This window comes from Rhinopithecus roxellana, chromosome 1 (assembly GCF_007565055.1).
Source record: "Rhinopithecus roxellana isolate Shanxi Qingling chromosome 1, ASM756505v1, whole genome shotgun sequence".
NCBI lineage: Eukaryota > Metazoa > Chordata > Mammalia > Primates > Cercopithecidae > Rhinopithecus > Rhinopithecus roxellana.
The window spans coordinates 156,039,210-156,051,797 of NC_044549.1; the positions used below are offsets into that span (position 1 = coordinate 156,039,210).

Here is a 12,588-nt window from a genome sequence, read left to right on the forward strand (position 1 = left end):
AATTGTTAAGTGATTTCAAAGAAGAGGTAGACTGCATTGCAATAATAGTACGGGTATTCATTTTTAATAATGGACTGTTCATCTGGTTAGAAAATCAACAAGGAAACACTGGACTTCAATTACACTTTAGAACAAATGTACCTAACAGACATATGCAGAACATTTCATCCAACAGAAACAGAATACACTTTCTTCTCAACGGAACATTCTCCAGGACCACATGTTAGGCCACAAAACAAATCTTATCAAATTTAAGGCGATTCAAATCATAGCCAGTATCTTTTCCAGTTACAATGCCATGAAACTGGAAATCAATAACAAGAGAAATCTCAGGAAAATTGGAAAATTCACAAATGTGGAAATTTTGTGGGATTTTTAGGATTTTTATGTGTTTATAAGATTATGTCATCAGTGAAGAGAGACAATTTCACTTCTTCCTTTCCTATTTGGATACCTTTTATTTCTCTCCCTTGCTTGATTGCCAGACCAGAGTCACAAAAGAAATACAAAGGGAACGAAAAAAGTACCTTGTGACAGAAATGAAAATATACCATCTCAAAACTTATGGCCTGCAGCAGAAGCAGTCCTAAGAGGAAATTTTATAGCAATAAATACCTATATCAAAAAAGAAAGATCTCAAATAAACAACCTAATATTACACCTCAAGGAACTAGAAAAAGAACAGTGGTAGCAGAAAGAAAGAAATAACAAGAGCAGAAAAACAAAAAATATATGAAATAGAGACTAGCAAAATAATAGAAAAAGTAGATAAAACTAAGTATTTGTTTTTTGAAGAGATAAATAAAAATGATAAACCCTTACTTAGATTAAGTTTAAAAATAGAGTGACTCAAATAAAATTAGAAATGAAAGTGGAGATAACTGATAACACAGAAATACAAAAGATTGCTAGAAACTACTATGAATAATTATATGCCAAAAAAATTGGACAATCTAGATAAACAGATAAATTCCCAGACACATTCTACCTACTAAAACTGAATCATGAAGAAATAGAAAATCTGAAGAGACCAATAAAAAATGAGATCAAATAAGTGAGAAATCAAAGGAAGGCTCAGAAACTAATAGCTTCACAGCTGAATCCTACCAATAACTAAAGAACAACTAATACAAAATTTTCTCAAACTCTTCCAAAAAATCGAGGAAGAGGGAATATTTCCAAACTGATTTTATGAGACAAGCATTACCTTGATACCCAACTCAGACAAGAACACTACAAAAAAAAAAAAAAATTTACAGGCCAATATCCCTGATGAACATATATACAAGAATCTTTAGCAAAATACTAGCAAAAGAAATTCAACAATGCGTTGAAAGAATCATTCACCATGATTAACTGGAATTTATCCCTGAGATGCAAGGTGGTTAAAATATGCAAATCAATCAATGCGACTCATTACACTAACAAAATAAAGAATAAAAACCATATGGTCATCTCAACAGAGGCAGAAAAAGAATTTCATGAAATTCAACACCCTTTTGTAATAAAAACTCTCAATAGAATAGCTATAGAAGGAAGGTATCAACATAATAAAAGCAATGTATCACAGACCCGTAGCTAATATACTCAGCAGAAAAAGCTGAAAGCGTTTCCTCCAAGAACTGGAAAACAAGTATTCTCATTCCCACAACTTCTATTCAACATAGAATTGGAAGTCCCAGCTAGAGCAATTAGGCAAGAGAAAGAAATAAGCCTGGGTGCACGGTGGCTCACGCCTGTAATCCCAGCACTTTGGGAGGCCGAGGTGGGTGGATCACGAGGTCAGGAGATCGAAACCATCCTGACTAACATGGTGAAACCCTGTCTCTACCAAAAATGCAAAAAATTAGCCCGGCATGGTGGCGGGTGCCTGTAGTCCCAGCTACTTGGAAGGCTGAGGCAGGAGAATGGCATGAACTCGGGAGGCAGAGCTTGCAGTGAGCCGAGATGGCGCCACTGCACTCCAGCCTGGGTGACTGAGCCAGACTCTGTCTCAAAAAAAGTAAATAATAAAAAAGAGACATCCTAATAGGGAAGGAAGAAGTGAAATTGTCTCTCCTCATTGATGACACAATCTTATACATAGAAAATCCCCCCCTAAAAAACATCCACAAAAAAAAATGGTTAGAACCGATCACCAAATTCAGCAAAGTTGCAGTATACAAATCCAACATACAAAAATCAGTAATTTTTTATACACCAATAATGCATTACCTGGAAAGGAATTAGAAGAGCCACAGCAATACCCAGGTATACATTTAGCTAAAGAGTTAAAAGACTTGTATACTAAAAACTATAAAACACCAATGAAAGAAATTGAGGCAAACACCAATAAGCAGAAAGATGTTCACAGATTAGAAGAATTAATATTTTTAAAATGTCCACACCACTCAAAGAAATCTATAACTTCAATAAAATCCCTATTAAAATTCTAATGCCATTTTTCACAAAAATAGAAAAAAAAATTCTTAAATGTGTATGGAACTACAAAAGACCAGGAAAAGCTGAAACAATCCTGAGTAAAAAGAATGACGCTAGAGGCATCATAGTACCAGACTTCAAAATATATTATAAAGCAATTGTGGTCAAAACAGCATGGTACTGGCATGAAAACAGACTCATCAACCAATGGAACAGGTAGAAAGCCCAGAAATAAACCCACCTCCTTATGGTCAATTGATTTTTGGAAAAGGTGCCAGACAAGGAGAAAAGAAAAGTCTATTCGGTAAATGGCATTGGGAAATCTGATTATCCACATGCAAAAGAATGAAATTAAACCTTTACCTTACACCAAGCACAAAAATCAACTCAAAATGCACTGAAGACTCAAATGTAAGACCTGAAACTATAAAACTACTAGAAAAAAACATGGGAAAAAACTCCATAACATTGGTCTGGGCAAACATTTTTTTTACATGACCTCGAAAGCTCAGGCAACAAAACCAAAAATAGACAAATGAGATTGCATCAAACTAAAAAGCTTCTGCACAGCCAAAGAAACAATCTGCAGAGTTTTGGGACAGCCTACACAGAGTGAGAAAAAGTACATGGAAACCATACATTTGATAAGGGGTTAATATTCAAAATATATAATGAACTCAAACAACTCAATGCAGGAAAACAAATAATCCATGGGCAAAAGATTTGAGCAGATACCTCTCAAAAAAAGACATACAAATGGCCAACAGGTTTACAAGAAAATGCTCAGCATTACCACTCATTAGGAAAATGCACATTAAAACCACAAGGAGATATCACCACACACCTGTTAGAATGGCTTTTATCAAAAAGATGAAACAAGCACTGGTGAAAATGTAGAGAAAAGAGAACATTTGTACACTGCTGATGTAAATGTAAGTTGGTACAGCCATTATGGAAAAAAGTATGAAAGTTCCTCAAAAAACTAAAAATAAAACTGCCATATAATCCAGCAATCCCACTCCTGGGAATATATCCAAAGGAATTGAAATCAATATGTCAAAGGGATATCTGCATTCTCTTGTTTGTTACAGAATTATTTACAATACCCAAGATAGGAAATCAATCTAAGTGTCCATCCATAGATGAATGGATAAAGAAAATGCATATATGCACAACAGAATAATGCGATTCAGCCTTTAAAAAGAATGGAATTTTGTCATTTGGGACAACGTGGATGCATCTAAAGAACATTATGCTAAGTGAAATAAGCCAAGCACAGAAAGATAAATACCACATGATCTCACTTATCTGTGAAATCTTAAGAATGTTGAATTCATAAAAGTAAAAAATAGAAAGATGGTTACCAGATACTGGAGTCAGGGGAGTGAGAGAATGGGGAGTCACTACTGGTCAAAGGGTAGGATGTTTCAGCTAGGCGGCAGGAACAAGATTTGAGATCTATTGGACACCAGGGTGGCTATAGTCAATAATAATATGTCGTATATTTCAAAATAACTAAGAAAGTAAATTTCAAATGTATTACCACAAAAAAGTCAAATAATTGAGGTGGTGAATATGTTAATTAGCTTGACTTAATCACTCCACATGTATGTGTATACATTACATTGTACTCCATACATGTAATACAATTATGATTTGTCAATTAAAAATAATATAAGTAAAAGTAAATTTTTAAAAAGACACATTACACTAGCCGGGCGTGGTGGCAGGCACCTGTATCCCCAGCTGCTTGGGAGGCTGAGGCAGGAGAATGACCCGAACCCAGGAGGCGGAGGTTGCAGTGAAGCAAGATGGTGCTACTGCACTCCAGCCTGGCCAAAGAGTAAGACTCCGTCACAAAACAAAACAAAAACAAACAAACAAACAAACAAACCCACATTACTTACAGAGGAACAAAGAAAAGGATGGCAGCAGATTTCTCACCAGAAACAATGCAAGAAGAAACTGTCTTTTTTTGCAGATGAAATGACTACCTATTTAAAAAAAAAAAAAAGAATTTACAAAAAAAAGCCCCTAGAACCAAATTTAGCAAGATCATCGAATACAAAATCAATACACAAAAGTCAACTGTATGTCCATATGCTAGCTACAAAGATTCAGACATTGAAATTAAAAACAAACATTTACAACAGCATCAAAAATATGAAATACTTAGGGGGATAAATCTGACAAAAGATGTGCAAAACTCATAAACTAGAAACTACAAAGCATTTCTGAGAGACATTAAAGAAAACCTAATTAAGTGCAGAAATATTCTGCGCTCACGAACTAGAAGACTAGAAGGCTTAAGATGTCAGTTTTTCCCGAAATGATCTATAGATTCAATGCAATCTCAGTCAAAATCTACCAGGCTTTTTTTTTGTAGATACTGACAAGCTATTTCTAAAACTTACATGGAAATGTAAAAGGACCAAAGATACCCTCTCCCTCCCAATTTTGGTTGTTGTTGTTGTTCTTTGAGACAGGGTTTTGCTATGTTGCTCAAGATGTCCTTGAACTTCCTGGGCTTAAGTGATCCTCCTGCCTCAGCCTCCCAAGTACCTGGAACTACAGACATGTACTACCATGCCCGGCTATACCCCCGCCAAGAAAAAAATTGTAAAGAAATTTAAAACTACAATAATCATAACAGTGTATAACTAGCATCCAGATAGGCAAATAGACCAATGGAACAGAGTAAAGTCCAGAAGTAAATCCACACATATATGGTCAATTAATTTTTTTTTTACAAAAGTGCAAAAGCTATTCAGTGGAGACAGCATATTATTTTCAACGTGTTGTACTAGAACAATTGAATACCCACATGCCAAAACTCCAACTTTGTTCCATACATTGCACCAATACAAAAAAATTAGGATCATAGACCTAAATGTAACTAAAACCATAACACTTTTAAAAGAAATCTTTATAACCTTGAGATTAGGTCAAAACATCTTAGTTATGACACCAAAAACATGAACAATAAAAGATAAATTGGACTTCATCAAAATGAAAAAAATTTTTTAGAGGCATTTTTAAGAGAATGAAAAAACAGACTACAGATTGGGAGAAAATGTTTACAAATCACAAGTCCCGATAAAATATTTGTATCTAGAATATATAAATATAATATATATATAATTTATATAAATTTATACATAAATATATAAATTCTTAAAAACTCAGTATATAACAATAAACAATCATTGTCCATTAAGAGATAGACAAATTATTTGAAAAGATTCTTCATCAAAGAATATGGATAGGAAATAAGCACATGAAAAGGTGATGAACATTATATGCCTTTAGAGAAATGCAAATTAAAACCAAAATAAGGTGACACACCTATTATAATGTCTAAAATTAAAAAGACTTATTATGCTAAGTTTAGCAATAATGTGGCATAATGCGAATTTTTACGCACTGCCGGTGGAAATTTAAAACAGTGCAACCACCTTAGGAAACAATATGGCAGTTTCTTTAAAAATTAACTAAATGCCTATAATATGACTCAACCATTTCACTCCTACAAGTCACCTAGGAGAAATAAAAGACTTGTATACAAATGGTCATAGCAACTTTATTTATAATATCCCCAAACTAGAAAAAAATCCAAATGTTCAACAATAAAGATAACTGTTATACAAATATGATATATCCACAAAGTGGAATACTACTCAGCAATAAGAGAAATAAGCTATTGATACACACTGCAGTATGGATGAATCTCAAAACATTATGCTAAGTAAAAGAAGCCAGACAAAAATAAAAGAGTATGTGGGCCAGCACAATGGCTCATGCCTGTGATCCCAGCACTTTGAGAGGCTGAGGCAGGTGGATTGCTTCAGCTCAGGAGTTCAGAACCAGCCTGGGCAACATAATGAGACCCTTGCCTCTACAAAAAATACAGAAAGTATCCAGGCATAGTGGTGTACCCCTGTCATCCCAGCTACTCAGGAGGCTGAAGTGGGAAGATTGCTCGAGCTCAGGAAGCAGAGGTTGCAGCGAACTGAAATTACACCACTGCACTCCAGCCTGAGCAACAGAGCCAGACCCTGTCTGGAAAAAAAAAAAAGAGTATGTGGTTTAAGTGATGGCTTTATAATGTTGTACTTGGCCAGTCTAAACTGTCCAAGAATTCTGCTTCCTGTGTTTCCTATCAGAGTTAGCAGCAAGGGACTTTAGAGGGTGGGAAAAGGGCAGCAGCTATGTTGAAGCAGCATCTGGGCCTACAGTTGCTTTACTACCTACGCTTGGATTCACCAGTTTTTCTGACTTTGGGACCATGTATGTGTTTAGTTCTGTGACAAAGGGCCCTGGCTTCTGCAGGATATCCTCGTCACTAACATCAGAGGCAACAAGAATGGACAAGAGTTTCAGCCTGTCCTTGCGAGGCTCCAGCTCATGCTTCCCCATGCCAGCCGACTTGTGATTGTCTTGACTTTTTGCCCAGTAGACTTCCAGCTCTAGCATCAGACATGGAAACAGCTTTAGAGAGACTCCTTGACCAGCTGCCACCATTGCATAAAGCCAATTTCCTGTAACAGATTCATACATATATTTTACCCCCACCCCGCTCTGTTTTGTTGAACCCTGACTGATATAGATCCAGGGTCCATACCATATGGTTGCATTTATATACAATTATAAAAAACGCAAACTAATCTGTGGTGCAGAAAACAGAAAGTTCCTGAGAATAGGGAGGAGAGGGAGGAATGGAAGGAAGGGGTTATCAAGGGAATGACGAAACAACCTTAGTGGGTGATGTGTTCACATTTTGATTGTAGTGATGGTTTCACAGTTGTATACATAAGCCAAATTTTTTTTTTTTTTTTTTTTTTTTTTTTTTGAGACAGAGTCTCGCTTTGCCGCCCAGGCTGGAGTGCTGTGGCCGGATCTCAGCTCACTGCAAGCTCCGCCTCCCAGGTTTACGCCATTCTCCTGCCTCAGCCTCCCGTGTAGCTGGGACTACAGGTGCCCGCCACCTCGCCCGGCTAATTTTTTGTATTTTGTTTTAGTAGAGACGGGGTTTCACCGTGTTAGCCAGGATGGTCTCGATCTCCTGACCTCGTGATCCGCCCGTCTCGGCCTCCCAAAATGCTGGGATTACAGGCTTGAGCCACCGCGCCCGGCCACATAAGCCAAAATTTATCAAATTGTGCAGTTTATTTTATGCCAATCATACTTCATTGTTAATTATTTTTTCAGTGCAGAAAAGAATTGGCATATCCCTGACACGAATTTCCTAGTTTAAGCTACCTGGAAATGAAATTCCAGGAGTCTTTCGGGCTTTGTCATGCCACCTCTACTGTGCAGAGAAAGTTGTAAAAAATCAATCAATAACAGGAAGCTCTTTTAATTCACTCTTAAGAGAGACATAGCACATTTTGATCTAGAAAGAAATGTAACAACGTGTGTTTTCGTTTTCCTTTTATCTATACTGCTATGTTTTCCCACAGTGAACATGAAGTAATTTTGTTCTTCATAAAATATTTTCCTTTTATTTTAAATACACCCTCCGGATGTATTTTTCTTTTTCACTGAAAGTCCCCTTTTATGTGTTTAAAGAAATATGCTGGGTGTGGTGGCTCAAGCCTGTAATCCCAGCCCTTTAGGAAGCTGAGGCGGGTGGATCATCTGAGCTCAAGAATTCAAGACCAGCCTGGGAAACCTAGCAAAAATGCATTTTCTCTATCAAAAATACAAAAAATTAGCCGGACATGGTGGTGCACGTCTGGGAGGCTGAGGTGGATGGCGTGAGCTCAGGAGGTGGAGATTGCGGTGAACCGAGATTGCGCCACTGTATTGCAGCCTAGGTGAAAGTGAAACCCTGTCTCAAAAAAACAAAGACAAAAAGGAAAGAAAAGAAAAGAAAAGAAATAAGAGAAAATAGAATTTCTTAATTGTGCTAAGGATAAGGTTGCTACAATAAATGACTATTGTCTGTGACACAAGAATCTACAAAAGGTCTGTGAAGCTATGATATGATAACAGAAATGTGGAATACTCTCTGACCACTGAGACCCCATCCAACCCATCCATAAGGATTGGGTTGTTTAATTATTTTATTAAACTTCCCATTCTTTTATTCCTCTGGAAGGCTGAGGTGACGAAACACTGTTCTGAGAAAATAAGAGCATTTGCTTTAGAAACAAAGTGGGTTTATTGATGCATACTACCTTGGGCTTCTCACTGGCTCACTTAGCACAGGACATGAAACACCTAGGGATGAAATGTTCTCTGTGGATTTTTTTCTTTTCAATGTGAAATGTGCAGTTTTTGAAGTCACACCGTTAGAACAATTAAGAAGTTTATCTGACAATAACAGAACCCAAGGAAATTGGTTAGTATTGTGTTTCTGGAATACTGTATCTTCCTGTTCAGTGTAACAGATTTTCAGCCAATCATCAACATTATTTTTTAATTTATTTTTTTTTTTAGACAGAGTCTTGCTATATCCCTCCAGCCTGTGAGTGGTGCCATCATAGCTCACTGCAGCCTCGACCTCCCAGGCTCAAGTGATCCTCCCACCTCAGCCTCCTGAGTAGCTGGGACCACAGGAGGGCATCACCACACCCAACAAATGTTTTATTTTTTGTAGAGACAGGGTTTCCCAATGTTGCCCAGGCTAGTCTTGAACTCCTGGCCTCAAGTCATTCTCCCTCCTTGGTCTGCCAAAGTGCTGGCATTACAGGCGTGAGTCACCACACCCGGCCCATCTTCATCTTCTGTAGACACTAAAGACAAATCAGACCCAAGCCCTGTCCCAAGGAGGCTCAACACATTACTTTACTATCATGCAATGTATGCGGAGACAACCACAGAACGGAAAAGGGAAGCACAGGGGCACCTACCAAAGCTTTCTTAGCGGGGAGGGGCTGCAGAATCAGGGAAGGCTTCTCAGAACAGATGGTGCTCAATCTTAGTTAACTATGTTGCTGGTCCTTCCAAGCAGACAGACTTCTTCCTAGGTCTGGGCCTTTGGGAACAATCTACATAACTACATGGAATAATTTATGCTTTGCCTAACAAGAATCCAATTTCAGACTTTCGCTTTGCTGGCAGATGTTTGGCCTTCTCTGCCTCAGAGAAAGGGGAACTTCAGTCAAAGGCAAAAATAGAGCATCATCCTAGGCTTTTGAGTTTCCAGGGCCCAGCCCTGGCATGATGGACATTTTAAGGAATTAAATTCAGGAGTGATTTTAACTTCTATGCATGATATTTCCCTTCTATGCTAATTTTTTCACCTTGCAACTGAATGAGAATATGAGTCCACTGTACAGTGTTTTAAAAGAAAAAAAAAATTGTTACCTCTAGAATTTTACACCCAGGCAATTCAACTTTCATGTATTAAAACAGAGACGTTCTCAGATGTATAAGGATTCATGTATCCTTGAAAAAATTATCTGAAGATGTACTACAACAGAGTGATAAATGGAGCAAATAAAGAGCATTAAGAATGGAGCTGTCGGCCAGGCTCAGTGGCTTATGCCTGTAATCCCAGTACTTTGGGAGGCCAAGGCGGAAAGATGAGGTCAGGAGTTCAAGACCAGCCTGGCCTACATGGTGAAACCCTGTCTCTACTAAAAATACAAAAAATTAGCTGAGTATGGTGGCATGCACCTGTAGTCCCAGCTACTCATGAGGCTGAGGCAGGAGAATCGCTTGACCCCAGGAGGTGAAAGCTACAGTGAACTGATATCACGCCATGCATTCCAGCCTGGGTGACAGAGTGAGACTCTGTCTCAAAAAGAAACAAAGAAAAAGAATGGAGCCCGGTAATCCCAGTAATCCCAGCTACTTGGGAAGCTCACTTGAATCCGGGAGGTGAAGGTTGCAGTGAGCTAAGATCGCACCACTGCGCTCCAGCTTGGGCGACAGAGCGAGACTCCGTCTCAAAAAGAATGGAGCTGTCATGTATAAAAGGGTAGATGCTGAGTAATTAACCAATTTAAAATAGAAATGTGCCTTAAAAATACATTGTAATTTTGATTATAAAGCTGAATATTACCAAAAATTATTTTCCAAAGAACAATGATATTCTGAATCCAAAATTCTAATGTTAATAAAAACTAAGGATGGGTGATAAAAAATCAAAGTGTGTCAAACATCTTATAAAAATACAAGATACTGTTTCATTCCTGACTCTGATAAGAGAGGAAATATAGGTTAAATTATATTGTAAAACCTAAGGCAACAGAAAACTTGGTAGTTTGAAAGGCAGAATGAAATATAGAGTATAGGCTGGGTGCAGTGGCTCACGCATGGAATCCCAGCACTTTGGGAGGCCGAGGCAGGCGGATCACGAGGTCAGGAGATCGAGACCATCCTGGCCGACATGGTGAAACTCGGTCTCTACTAAAAATACAAAAATTAGCTGGGCGTGGTGGTGGGCACCTGTAATCCCAGCTACTCAGGAGGCTGAGGCAGGAGAATTGCTTGAACCAGGGAGTTGGAGATTGCAGTGAGCACAGATCATGACGCAGCAGTCCAGCCTGGAGACAGAGCGAGATTCAGTCTCAAAAAAAAGAAAAGAAAAGAATGAAATATAGGGTATATACTGTACTAAGCTCTGATGATAATGAAAGCCCTAGCTGCCATCTTGGCTGCAATCTTTGAGACCCCAAGCCAGAAGTATCTAGCTAAATGACTCGTAAATTTCGGACTCATAGTAACTGTGTGAGAAAATAATGTTTATTGTTTGTTATGAGCTCAATTGTGTCCCCTCAGAATTCATATGCTGAAGTCCTAATCCTCAATCCTCAGCATGTGACTGTATTTGGAGGGACGGCCTTTAAAGAGGTGATTAATTTAAAATGAGGTCGTTAGGGTGGGCCCTAACCCAATTTGACTGGTCTCCTTGTAAGAGGAAGTTTGGACACAGAGACAACCAGGGATCATGTGTACAGAGGAGAGGCTGTGTGAGGACACAGCAAGCAGGTGGCCACCTGCAAACCAACAGGAGAGGCCTTGGGAGAAACCAACCCTGCTGACAATTTGACTTTGGACTTCCGGCCTCCAGATCTGTGAGAAAAGAAATCTCTGTTGCTTAAGCCACACAGTCCGTGGCATTTTGTTATGGCAGCTTTAGCAAACTAATATACTTTTGTTTTAAGCTGCTAAATTTTGAAGTCATTTGTTAGCCATATATAACAAATACAGACTCTTCATTTTGGAGGTTCTTATGACTAATTTGTATGGAGAAACAAACACCATAAAATAACAAAATAATTAACCAAAGAAAGCAACAGAATTCCCAGCAATCCTATAATGCTGCCTTCAGTTTATTCCCTGGTCTGTCTTTTTCTAATTCTCTAAGACTGTTCCAGAAGTTCCCCTAATATGATTCTGAGTCTCCCAGCCACAATTCCTGAGGGGAAAATAGTACCCAGCCCACGCCCTGAATCCACTTCCCACCTCAGGATACAATCAGAGATGAGAACATGTGCTTATATATTTGGTATTTTGGAGAAAACAAACGTAAATAAACTGCATGCCCAACTCTAGGAACAAGTTGTGTATAAATTGTAACCCATCCTTATGATAGAATATCATTCAACGATGACAAAGCCTGTTTTCAAAAAGGTCCTTAATGATCCAGAGGCATTTTAATAATGTATTTTTTAAATAAAAAGATGTGTTTTTATTTGTATAAAAATATTGTATTTTAAAGTAGGATTGGAAACTGCTGGTAGAGGTTACCTTTGGATCATAGGATGTGGAAGGTGATTCTTTTTCTCTTTTTAAAATTTTCTGTTCTTTTGACACTGAATATATATTACTTTCATAATCAGAAGGTGCATTTTACTTGAAGAAAAAAGCATCTTGCCCATCCTCAAGACTCCCCAAATCTCCCTATTAAAATGAATGTTTCCCCTATAATGCCATTATTTTACTTTACCTCATATTATCACATCTTCATATTTGGCATTTGCATACTCTTTTTCTTCTAAGCAGTTATGAATGTGTGCCTAACAATAGCAGTGTTATCCAGGTTTAGCTTTCCAGAAAGTAACATCACTTATCTCACGTTAGCATGATAATACCTATCCACAGGCAGGGCAGGCCCATTCCTGTGGCCCTCCATTTCTCTGGGGGGCAGGTGCTGTTGGTTTTCATCCTGTTCCCTTTCTATCACATTACAACACATCCCAGGGGCTGCTCTGG

At 38.1% G+C, this 12,588-nt stretch overlaps 1 protein-coding gene across 1 annotated transcript in view; it reads left to right on the forward strand.

Annotated features, from left to right (window-relative positions):
- The window catches only part of LOC104653521 (60S ribosomal protein L39-like), a 69,123-nt gene that overhangs the window by 47,927 nt on the left and 8,608 nt on the right, over positions 1-12,588 (forward strand). The window lies entirely within an intron of this gene.